The following is a 13,099-nucleotide window of genomic DNA, read 5'->3' as shown; positions in this document are numbered from 1 at the left end:
GCTGAGTTTTCCAAATTTGCTGGGATATTGAGTGCAGCACTTTCACAGCATCATCTTTCAGGATTTGGAATAGCTCAACTGGAATTCCATCACCTCCACTAGCTTTGTTCATAGTGATGCTTTCTAAGGCCCACTTGACTTCACATTCTATTGAAGTATAATTCACACACTATAAAATTAATCCATTATAAGTGTAATTTAGTGGATTTTAGTATCTCACCTAGTGCCACCATCACTGTGGTCTAATTCCAGAACATTCTCATCATCCCATAAAGAAACCCATATCCGTTAGCAGTTGCTCCTCTCAGCTTCTGGCAACTGCCAGTCTACTTTCTGTCTCTATGGATTTGCCTGTTTTGGACAGACCATACAATATGTGACTTTTGGGTCTGGCTTCTTTCACTTAGGGTAGTGTTTTTAAGGTTTGCCCACTTTGTAGCATGTATCAGTACTTTATTCCTTTAAAAATTGAAAAAACATTGCAAAAATACACATAAGATTCTCCATCTTAACCATTTTAAAGTGTGCAGTTAAGTATATTCACTTTGGTGTATAACCAGTCTCTAGAATTATTTTCATCTTGCAAAACTGAAACTCTGTACCTGTTAAACAACAATTCCCCATTCCCTCTCCCCAGACTCTGGCAACCACTATTCTGCTTTTTGTTTCTATGAATTTGATTACTCCAGTTATCTGATATAGGGTAGAATCATACAGTATTTGACTATTTGTGACTGGCCTATTTCACTTAGCATAATGTCCTCAAGGTTCCATGTGGTAGCATGTGTCAGACTTCATTCTTTCTTATGACTGAACAATATTCTATGGTATATGTACATACCACACTTTGTTGATGCAGACTTGGGCTATTCATACTTTTTGTCTGTTGCAAATAGTGCTGCTGTAAACATTTATGTACAAGGATTTGTTTGAGTAGCTGTTTTCAGGTCTTTGGGGGTATATACCTAGGAAAGGAATTTCTGGGTCATGGGATAATTCTGTGTTTAACTTTTTGAGGAACTGCCACACTGTTTTTTCATAGTGATTAAACCATTTTACATTCCCACCAGCAATGTACAGGAGTTCCAGTTTCTCCATGTCTTTTATAACACTTATTTTCCCTATTTTTGACAGTTTAATAGGTGTGAAGGAATATCTTGTAGTTTTTATTTGCATTTTTCTAATGACTAGTGATGTTAATCATCTTTGCATATGCTCATTGCCCATTTTTATATCTGTTTTGCAGAAATGTCTGTTGCTCGTGTTTTAATTGGCTTGTCTTTGTGCTGAGTTGTAGGAGTTATTCTGGGTGGTAGACCCTTATCAGGTAGATGATTTGCAAATATTTTTTTCCCATTTTATAGGTTGTCTTTTCACCTTCTTGATAATAATTCTTTGCACAAAATAGCTCTTCACTTCTGGAAGATGTTTTTTGTCAACTAAGACAGTTAGGCAGGGTTATACTATGTACACAGCCAAACCTTTCCTAGTTTGTGGTATCTCTGGTGGAAAAGAATAAAAAGTGTTTCTCTTTCTATCCTGTGCTATGTGAAAAGGCTGAAGCAGTTGACGTAAATATTGTGTGTTTGTGGAAAGTTGGGTTTGACTTTTTAAACTGACACATAACTTAGTTTTTTTATGCTCCATTTCATTCCACAAAAGGTTTGAGAAAGCTTATAATGGATAAGACAAAATGGAGAAGTGTAAGCAGATAAAAATTAGAATCAAAGGAAAAGTAAGTAGATTAAAGACTGGACAGAAGAATGTCATTGGATATTTCTAGATGGAAAGAAAATGCATAGCAGTTGCTGTAGGATTATGGGTGATACGAAGTCTTTTTCACTGTATGTGATGGTTTTTATTTTTTCCCCATTTAGTACACATTAAAAGGGATAACGTTTTACTACATTATTATTAAAATTCTGAACACATTTTTCAGACTTGCTGCCTTCTTTGCACTGATACATGATCCATCTTCATGGTTTTATCTGCTTCCTGCATTTGTGTTCAGTTCATCCCTCTTCCCTGAACTTCAGTTGGCTTGACTGCTCAGGAACCACGACCACCACCACCACCTCAGCCCCCTCCCAAAATCCTGTCTCAGTCATGGACTCAGCAGGTGTCATGGACCCAGCAGGTCTGAGATGTTCCAGTTTTATTTTCCTAGCCTCACACTTTACATTTCTTTACATCCGAAGTGTCAAGCTGCAGCCTGGCCTCTCTGCCTTTTTCCCATTTGGCTCAGTCCTTCTAGTCAAATAGCCCTGGGGAAGAAGACTTCCCTGACCTCTTGGACTATTTCTCTTGCAGACTCAGGAGTCTTTTCTCACTGCTTCATGCCCTCTACCTGCTCTGTTACTGCACTGACCACAGTGTTCATGGCGTTACGTCTGTGTGCTTTTCTCCTCCACTGAATGAGGACATAGAGTGAGATTCAGTGCTTGTCCCCCTGCCTAGTAGAGTATGTGGTGCAAGGTTGGCACCATGGAACCATGCCTGTCTATTAAGTGAATAAATAAGACCTACACTATCACGTGGAGAAGGAAATGGCAACCCACTCCAGTATTCTTCCCTAGAGAATCCTATGGCCAGAGGAGCCTGGTGGGCTGCTGTCCATGGGGTCGCGCAGAGTTGGACATGACTGAAGTAACTTAGCATGCATGCATGCATTGGAGAAGGAAATGGCAACCCACTCCAGTGTTCTTGCCTGGAGAATCCCAGGGACAGAGGGGCCTGGTGGGCTGCCGTCTATGGGGTTGCAGAGTCGGACATGACTGTAGGGACTTAGCAGCAATGCTATCATGAGGTGAAAAATGGTGCTTGTGGGTTGGATCACACCTGTGGATGTGTTCATGTGCCTGGCAATGCTTGGAAGCTTGAGGTATTTCACATAAAAATTCCTTATTTCTGTATTCTGAAAAAATGAGACTTTCTGGCCACCCTGCGTCTACATTCTTTTATGATGGCTGTGCCCTAGACCTAGGTTGTGGTTTGTGCCCCTTTTAGATGGTCTGCCATAGTCCCACCCTGCTCATCTTACAGGAGCCTGGCTGTCCCCTTAAGACATTTGGGCTTAGAGCTCTGATCTAGTGGATGGATGGATGCTATAGAACCAGACCTCTCTACATCTGTCTCTGGTTGGTCTGTTGGTAGAAGGTAGACAGCAGTTATTTTGAAGTTTTGGTCTTTGGCATGTTTCTTCAGCTTTATACTTCTTTGAGTTGGTTAAGGATACTGCCTAAAACTTTGATACATATATACACAACTAAAACAAAAGTGCAGATGGATTGACTTTCCAAGGACATTAGCAGAATAACTGTGCTAATGACACAAGCTTGAATAAAATGAAGTGTTTTGCTACTGGGAAAGTTTATCATTCTGAAATTCCTAAATTCGTCTAGAACTTTTGATATGTAATCTGTACGCTGCTCTATGGCTTTTTGGTTAAACTTTTCTTAAACGTTCAAGAAATATTTATGGACTTGCCTGGAAATATCTTTAATTTATGAAATTAGAGATGGAATTTTGTTATTTTTGTTTAGAATTTTAAGACATTAAGTAAATTGTTTTCTCTGTGACTATGCAAAATTTATGTGCAACTTTTGGGGAGACGTCAATACTTCTCATTTTTTAATATATATTTTTATAGAGCTGTTAAGAAATGCTTTTTTTTGTTTTCTAATATTTATTTATTTGGCTGCATTGGGTCTTAATTGTGGCACACGGAATCTTCTTTGCATCATGCGGGATCTTTCTGTGTGGCACATGTATCCGCTGGTTCTGGCTTGTAGACTCAGTAGTAGTGGTGTGCGGGCTCCGGAGCACACGAGCTTCAGTATTAGTGGTTGTGACTCGCTGGTTTAGTTGCTTTGTGGCATGTGAGATCTTAGTTCCCTGACCGGGTATCATACTCATGTGCCCTGCCTTGCAAGGCAGATTCTTTACCAGTGAACCACCAGGGAAATCTCCTCTCCTTACATTTTTATAGGAGACTGATCACAAGCCAAGTAATTTGGCCTGAGGAAATGGGGCAGTGCTGAAGGGCTTTAAGCAGAGCTGTAGTGGGATCTATTTGCTGTTTTTGAAACTTGACTGCAGCAGTGATGGATGGAAGGTTCAAGAAGTGTGAGGCATCAGGGGCAGGGTTTCTGGTGGGGGAAGAAATGGTGAGGGCTCCAGCTAGAGGGAGGGAGATTCCTCCTGTTTATTTTTGATGAAGTTTTAAGTAGTTAGGTTAATTTTGCAACTCTTTTTCAGATAAGATGAATGAGTACTGGAAGTAGGTGACCAACAATATCCCCTTAATAGCTCACATGCAGATTGAATAAAAGAAAGGGTGAGATCATCTCATAACTCTCTTGAGGAAAAGATTCTTTTAGTTAAATAAGCAGACACTCATGATTACCCTTTTCTGCCCTCTGATACATTCAAGGTATACACGCCAAGTGCTTTAGACACTCCAGACGGGGTTCTGGTAATAGGAAGTGGTTACTGGTACCAGTCACCAAGCTGCAACCAGCCTAGTAGTTTAAGAGAAGAGATACTGTGTGGATTTCACTTATGCGATTGGCCATTTCCCCTCTCTTTGCTGCTGTTCCCTCAACTGTACCTGGGGATCCTAAAAGTATCTACCTCAAAGCGTAGTTGCAAAGACTAAATAAATTACTACATATTAAGTGTTTACAATAGTGTTGTAAGTAGAAATATTATCATAGGAATTATGTTAAAAACAGAAAAATACTGTTGGGTTGCATTACAGCCTTTTAGTTGGTCATCAGAATGAAGATTAATGTCCATACAGTTAGAAGTTTGTATATGTCCATCATCCACCTCCTTCACCTATTGATTGCTCTTGAAGTTCTAGTAATACAGCACTTTCCATATAAACAAGATGAACATTTTACATGTGAAAGCAGCCAGCATGCCCTGGAATGGGTTTTCGAGAGCTCTGCCACCCCATAGCCCTGTGAGTGGTTCTGAGGGGGAGTGGAAGGAGTACTCAGGTGCCATCTCAGTCTGTTTCACAGTTAGTTGTTGGTGAAAGGCCAGGGCTTGTTTCCTGCATATTTTTAAAATGCCCTTGATGCAGAATTTTTTTTTTTTTTTAATGAAAACAGTATATAAAGTATTATGACCTCCAGGCAGAGCAAGAAAATCTCTAACCCCTAACTTGTAACTGTGGGGCATATTCAGGTGATAAGCCCACAACTCTTAACAGTGAAGCTGTTGACTGATACGTATTAAGGCCTTCTATTTGCCAAATGCTTTTGCATGCATTATTTTCTGTCATCCTCACTACAATTTTGAGATAGGTATTCTTATTATATTCTCTTTTTGTAGATGATGATTAGGGATAGTAAGTAAGTTGAATTTTAGGTGCTGTCATTCAAGTCCAGGCAGTTGACCGATATTCTTAATCATCGTTGTATATACCCTTCATTGTTAAAATATTATCACAACTATAAAAAATAAAGCATTCTGATTATCAGATCAGATCAGTCGCTCAGTCATGTCTGACTCTTTGCGACCCCATGAATCGCAGCACGCCAGGCCTCCCTGTCTACCACCAACTCCCGGAGTTCACTCAGACTCATGTCCATCGAGTCAGTGATGCCATCCTGCCATCTCATCCTCTGTCTCCTTCTCCTCCTGCCCCCAATCCCTCCCAGCATCAGAGTCTTTTCCAGTGAGTCAACTCTTCGCATGAGGTGGCCAAAGTACTGGAGTTTCAGCTTTAGCATCATTCCTTCCAAAGAAATCCCAGGGCTGATCTCCTTCAGAATGGACTGGTTGGATCTCCTTGCAGTCCAAGGGACTCTCAAGAGTCTTCTCCAACACCACAATTCAAAAGCATCAATTCTTCGGCGCTCAGCCTTCTTCACAGTCCAACTCGCACATCCATACATGACCACAGGAAAAACCATAGCTTTGACTAGACGAACCTTTCTTGGCAAAGTAATGTCTCTGCTTTTGAATATGCTAGGTTGGTCATAACTTTCCTTCCAAAGAGTAAGCGTCTTTTAATTTCATGGCTGCAGTCACCATCTGCAGTGATTTTGGAGCCCAGAAAAATAAAGTCTGACACTGTTCCTACTGTTTCCCCATCTATTTCTGATTATATTTATAGTCAAATACAGAATATTTAGAAATGTAGAATAAAGGAAAATCCTCATCGTCTTACCACTTAAACAATGACGTTGAATATAAATTTGATAGCTAAATGATGTCTGATTTGTGATCTCCAAAGAAGATTTAGCTTCCAGACCAGGGACCAGGCTTGATAACTCAAGAGCTTTGTTGTAGCAGAGTTTTATTAAAGTGAAAGAGGACATTGGAAAGCTTCTGACATAGACATCAGAAGGGGGACGGAGAGTTCCCCCCTTGCTAGTCTTAGCAAGGGAATTAGACACTTTTTAAATTGGTTATTACAATAAATCAAAAGAAGGTCTCAAGGTCTTACTAGACTCACTCCCACAATTTACATTTTAAGATGACAGGATGAGAACTAACAGTAGAAGAAAGATCTTACCAGACTCACTCCCATAATATACATTTTAAGATAACAGGATTCAGTTCAGTTCAGTTCACACGCAGTTGGTTTCGACTCTTTGCAACCCCATGAATCGCAGCACACCAGGCCTCCCTGTCCCATCACCAACTCCCAGAGTTCACTCAAACTAATGTCCGTCGAGTCGTCTGAGATGCCATCCAGCCATCTCATCCTCTGTCGTCCCCTTCTCCTCCTGCTCCCGATCCCTCCCAGCATCAGAGTCCTTTCCAGTGAGTCAACTCTTCTCATGAGGTGGCCAAAGTACTGGAGTTTCAGCTTTAGCATCATTCCTTCCAGTGAACACCCAGGACTGATCTCCTTCCGAATGGACTGGTTGGATCTCCTTGCAGTCCAAGGGACTCGCAAGAGTCTTCTCCAACACCACAGTTCAAAAGCATCAATTCTTCGGTGCTCAGCTTTCTTCACAGTCCAACTCTCACATCCATATATGACCACTGGAAAAACCATAGCCTTGACTAGACGAACATTTGTTGGCAAAGTAATATCTCTGATTTTCAATATGTTATCTAGGTTGGTCATAACTTTCCTTCCACGGAATAAGCGTCTTTTAATTTCATGGCTGCAATCACCATCTGCAGTGATTTTGGAGCCCAAAAACTAAAGTCTGACACTGTTTCCCCATCTATTTCCCATGAAGTGATGGGACCAGATGCCATGATCTTCATTTTCTGAATGTTGAGCTTTAAGCCAACTTTTTCACTCTCCTCTTTCACTTTCATCAAGAGGCTTTTGAGTTCCTCTTCATTTTCTGCCATAAGGGTGGTGTCATCTGCATATCTGAGGTTATTGATATTTCTCCCGGCAATCTTGATTCCAGCTTGTGCTTCTCCAGCCCAGCATTTCTCATGATGTACTCTGTGTATAAGTTAAATAAGCAGGGTTACAGTATACAGCCTTGACGTACTCCTTTTCCTATTTGGAACCAGTCTGTTGTTTCATGTCCAATTCTAACTGTTGCTTCCTGACCTGCATATAGGTTTCTCAAGAGGCAGGTCAGGTGGTCTGGTATTCCCATCTCTTTCGGAATTTTCCACAGTTTATTGTGATCCACACAGTCAAAGGCTTTGGCATAGTCAATAAAGCAGAAATAGATGTTTTTCTGGAACTCTCTTGCTTTTTCCATGATTCAGCAGATGTTGGCAATTTGATCTCTGGTTCCTCTGCCTTTTCTAAAACCAGCTTGAACATCTGGAAGTTCATGGTTCACTTACTGCTGAAGCCTGGCTTGCAGAATTTTGAGCATCACTTTACTAACGTGTGAGATGAGTGCAGTTGTGCAGTAGTTTGAGCATTCTTTGGCATTGCCTTTCTTTGGGATTGGAATGAAAACGGACCTTTTCCAGTCCGGTGGCCACTGCTGAGTTTTCCAAATGTGCTGGCATATTGAGTGCAGCACTTTCACAGCATCATCTTGCAGGATTTGAAATAGCTCAACTGGAATGCCATCACCTCCACTAGCTTTGTTCGTAATGATGCTTTCTAAGGCCCCACTTGACTTCACATTCCAGGATGTCTAGCTCTAGGTCAGTGATCACACCATCGTGATTATCTGGGTCGTGAAGATCTTTTTTGTACAGTTCTTCTGTGTATTCTTGCCACCTCTTCTTAATATCTTCTGCTTCTGTTAGGTCCATACTATTTCTGTCCTTTATTGAGCCCATCTTTGCATGAAATGTTTCCTTGGTATCTCTAATTTTCTTGAAGAGATCTCTAGTCTTTCCCATTTTGTTGTTTTCCTCTATTTCTTTGCATTGATCGCTGAAGAAGGCTTTCTTATCTCTCCTTGCTATTCTTTGTAACTCTGCATTCAGATGCTTATATCGCTCCTTTTCTCCTTTGCTTTTCGCTTCTCTTCTTTTCACAGCTATTTGTAAGGTCTCCTCAGACAGCCATTTTGCCTTTTTGCATTTCTTTTCCATGGGGATGGTCTTGATCCCTGTCTCCTGTACAATGTCACGAATCTCATTCCATAGTTCATCAGGCACTCTGTCTATCAGATCTAGGCCCTTAAATCTATTTCTCACTTCCACTGTATAATCATAAGGGATTTGATTTAGATCATAGTACCTGAATGGTCTAGTGGTTTTCCCTACTTTCTTCAATTTAAGTCTGAATTTGGCAATAAGGAGTTCATGATCTGAGCCACAGTCAGCTCCCGGTCTTGTTTTTGCGACTGTATAGAGCTTCTCCATCTTTGGCTTCAAAGAATAGAATCAATCTGATTTCGGTGTTGACCATCTGGTGACGTCCATGTGTAGAGTCCTCTCTTGTGTTGTTAGAAGAGGGTGTTTCCTATGACCAGTGCATTCTCTTGGCAGAACTCTATTAGCCTTTGCCCTGCTTCATTCCGTACTCCAAGGCCAAATTTGCCTGTTACTCCAGGTGTTTCTTGACTTCCTACTTTTGCATTCCAGTCCCCTATAATGAAAAGGACATCTTTTTTGGGTGTTAGTTCTAAAAGGTCTTGTAGGTCTTCATAGAACCGTTCAACTTCAGCTTCTTCAGCATTCCTGGTTGGGGCAAAGGCTTGGATTACTGTGATATTGAATGGTTTGCCTTGGAAACGAACCGAGATCATTCTGTCGTTTTTGAGATTGCATCCAAGTACTGCATTTCCGACTCTTTTGTTGACCATGATGACTACTCCATTTCTTATAAGGGATTCTTGTCCACAGTAGAAGATATAATGGTTATCTGAGTTAAATTCACCCATTCCAGTCCATTTTAGTTTGCTGATTCCTAGAATGTTGACGTTCACTCTTGCCACCTCCTGTTTGACCACTTCCAATTAGTCTTGATTCATGGACCCGACATTCCAGGTTCCTGTGCAATATTGCCCTTTATAGCATTGGACCTTGCTTCTATCACCAGTCACATCCACAACTGGGTATTGTTTTTGCTTTGGCTCCATCCTTCTATTCTTTCTGGAGTTATTTCTCCACTGATCTCCAGTAGCATATTGGGCACCTACCGACCCGGGGAGTTCCCCTTTCAGTATCCTATCATTTTGCCTTTTCATACTGTTCGTGGGGTTCTCAAGGCAAGAAAACTGAAGTGGTTGGCCATTCCCTTCTCCAGTGGACCACATTCTGTCAGAACTCTCCACTATAACCCTCCCATCTTGGGTGGCCCCACAGGGCATGGCTTAGTTTCATTGAGTTAGACAAGGCTGTGGTCCGTGTGATCAGATTGGCTAGTTTTCTGTGATTATGGTTTCAGTGTGTCTGCCCTCTGATGCCCTCTCGCAACACCTACCGTCTTACTTGGGTTTCCCTTACCTTGGTCGTGGGGTATCTTTTCACGGCTGTTCCAGCAAAGCACAGCCACTGCTCCTCACCTTGGATGAGGGATATCTCCTGACGGCCATTCCTCCTGACCTTGAACATGGAATAGCTCCTCTCGGCCCTCCTGCGCCCGCACAGCTGCCCCTCCTTGGACATGGGTAGCTCCTCTCAGTCGCCGCCCCTGACTTTGGGCGAGGAGTAGCTCCTCTCAGCCACGCTTCTGTGCCGTCTGTCGCAGCCGGCGCGCTTCTGCGCGGTCAGTCGCAGCTGGATTAGTCAGATGGTTTTCCAGGAGAAACTGTCTTCAAGGAGGATACATTGATGTTATATAATCCTTACTATGGAATGTAGAAAAAAAAGTTTGTCCTTTCCTCCTCCTTGAGAATTCCAGACCCCTATCTCCTCATTCTCAACATTCAGAAAACGAAGATCATGGCATCCGGTCCCATCACTTCATGGGAAACAGTGGAAACAGTGTGAGACTTTATTTTTCTGGGCTCCAAAATCACTGCAGATGGTGACTGCAGCCATGAAATTAAAAGACTCTTACTCCTTGGAAGGAAAGTTAAGACCAACCTAGATAGCTTATTCAAAAGCAGAGACATTACTTTGCCAACAAAGTTTCGTCTAGTCAAGGCTATGGTTTTTCCTGTGGTCATGTATGGATGTGAGAGTTGGACTGTGAAGAAGGCTGAGCGCCGAAGAATTGATGCTTTTGAACTGTGGTTTTGGAGAAGACTCTTGAGAGTTCCTTGGACTGCAAGGAGATCCAACCAGTCCATACGGAAGGAGATCAGCCCTGGGATTTCTTTGGAAGGAATGATGCTAAAGCTGAAACTCCAGTACTTTGGCCACCTCATGCGAAGAGTTGACTCATTGGAAAAGACTCTGATGCTGGGAGGGATTGGGGGCAGGAGGAGAAGGAGACAGAGGATGAGATGGCTGGATGGTATCACTGACTCGATGGACGTGAGTCTCAGTGAACTCCGGGAGTTGGTGATGGACAGGAAGGCCTGGCGTGCTGCTATTCATGGGGTCACAGAGAGTCAGACACGACTGAGCGACTGATGTGATCTGATCTGATCTGATCTCCTCAAGAGCCCCATACTCCTCTCTGCTCCTTGGGAGGAGAGAAGAAGTCCTTCTGGATTTCTTATCAACCTGCCTAGGAATTGACTCTCAAATTCATCTTGATTTCTGTGTTGCCTCATATTTACTGATATTTATTAAAGATTTCTGCGAGGCACTGTGCTGTAGCATTGTACAGGTATGCCTATGGTATTTATCCTCTAGGAGAGTCTTTTTAATAAAAATATAATGTAAAAAGTGAGATTCAGGGGCTGCCAGTGGTGGAGGGGCTGGGGTGGGCTGCAGTGCATGGGGTCGCTAGGAGTCGGACACGACTGAGCGACTTCACTTTCACTTTTCACTTTCATGCATTGTAGAAGGAAATGGCAACCCACTCCTGTGTTCTTGCCTGGAGAATCCCAGGGACAGGGAGCCTGGTGGGCTGCCGTCTGTTGGGTCGCACAGAGTCGGACACGACTGAAGCGACTTAGCAGCAGCATCAGCAGCAGCAGTGGGGCGGCTGAGGGGCAGGGTGGGGGCAAGAGTGGCCTTTTTGCCTCATTGTGCCCTAATGCCACCTGGACACTGTGGTGGCTGCTGGCACCATTAAGATCTGGACTTGGGAGCATGTCTTTGACCACCCATAGGAAATCGTTACAACAGCTGCAACGCAGAAATACCCAAACCCTATGAACCTGAGTGTGATTTGAGTTGATGTACTAGACAGACACATAGATCCCTCTGAAAAGTTGCATAGCCATGCGCTTCTCAGCACAGAGTAGGGGCTGCTTTCCATTGTGAAATTTATTATTGGTGCAGCCAGAACCAAAACATATGTGCAAGAACATTCTATAGTGGATGCCATAGAGAAAACAGTGGAACTTAACTCTGCAAATATTTCATTTACAAATAAGGTTTCAGTAGATGAGAGATTTACATACAAACCACATCCTTAAGCTCCAGAAAAAGCTATTTTGACTCAAGAAGCCATAATTACTGTGACAGGAGTCAGTTTTGGCAGTTACCTTGAAGAGCTGATGGCAAGTTCGATATCGTCCAATGCTAATAAAGGCCAAGAAGCAATGGAGTGTTTAATACATAAATTAAATGCTGAAATTGAGGAATTGACAACTTTGGCAAGAGGAAGCATACGGACACCAATGGCGTCAGCAGCATTTGTGGAGAAATGATTATGAAAGTTGATATATGACACCTAGTTTCCCGGGTTTCTACAATCTGACAGTGTATTTATTTGTTATTTAAAAAAACACAACTCTATTTTAGGTGGAATTTTTTAAAAAATAAGCTGAAGAAAAGCTATGTGACTTGATTAAAACAAAGATGTGCAGGGATCAGTTGAAATTAGTTTTTTCTGAAATGACTGATTTTGAGGATTCCAGTTATTTATGCTGAAATTTAACAATTTTTGAAAAGTATACTTGGAAATTGGTATTGGCAGATGAAACCTGCATAAGGGAGAATTTTAAAGCTTTTCATGCGTTGAAACTCTACCTCACTCTGGACCAATCCCAGAACCAAGCAGAGTCCCCTCTGCATATGCACGACCACTGTGCTGTGGTAAACTTGGAGAGCTTACCTGAGGGAACTCACTTTTAAAGGAGAAATTGTATCATTTTAAAAATACATTAAAAAAATAAAAATATATTAATTGTATAAAATAATTTGTTCTGTTCTGTTACTGCTGCTGCTAAGTCACTTCAGTCGTGTCCGACTCTGTGTGACCCCATAGGCAGCAGCCACCAAGCTCCCCAGTCCCTGGGATTCTCCAGACAAGAATGCTGGAGTGGGTTGCCGTTTCCTTCTGCAATGCATAAAAGTGAAAAGTGAAAGTGAAGTCGCTCAGTCATGTCTGACTCTTAGCGACCCCATGGACTGCAGCTTACCAGGCTCCTCCGTCCATGGGATTTTCCAGGCAAGAGTACTGGAGTGGGCGCCATTGCCTTCCAGTGGAACCCCATAGATGGAGGCTAATGGACGCCAAATTGCCATTGCCTTCTCCTAAACCACCATTAAAAACGACAGTGTTTTAATTTTGTACTCGAATAACATTTTTGGAGTAAAAATAATCACGAAAGTAATGACTCCAACAAAAGTGAAAAAAAAAAAGGTGAGATTTAAATAATACTTTGAAACAACCGGAGAAAAAAAAGATAGA

The 13,099-nt window shown here is 42.1% G+C and overlaps 1 protein-coding gene and 2 pseudogenes across 10 annotated transcripts in view; all 3 read left to right on the top strand.

Moving 5' to 3' along the window:
- The window catches only part of LOC102406215, a 71,720-nt pseudogene extending 59,101 nt beyond the window's left edge, over nt 1-12,619 (top strand).
- SRPK2 (SRSF protein kinase 2) overlaps nt 1-13,099 on the top strand; it is a 254,237-nt gene that overhangs the window by 67,317 nt on the left and 173,821 nt on the right. The window lies entirely within an intron of this gene.
- The window catches only part of LOC123466107, a 146,631-nt pseudogene that overhangs the window by 61,537 nt on the left and 71,995 nt on the right, over nt 1-13,099 (top strand).

The sequence above is a fragment of the Bubalus bubalis genome, chromosome 8 (genome assembly GCF_019923935.1).
Source record: "Bubalus bubalis isolate 160015118507 breed Murrah chromosome 8, NDDB_SH_1, whole genome shotgun sequence".
Classification (NCBI taxonomy): Eukaryota; Metazoa; Chordata; class Mammalia; order Artiodactyla; family Bovidae; genus Bubalus; species Bubalus bubalis.
The sequence above is the reverse complement of the archived record's forward strand: the minus strand, read 5'-3'. Positions and strand labels throughout refer to the sequence as shown.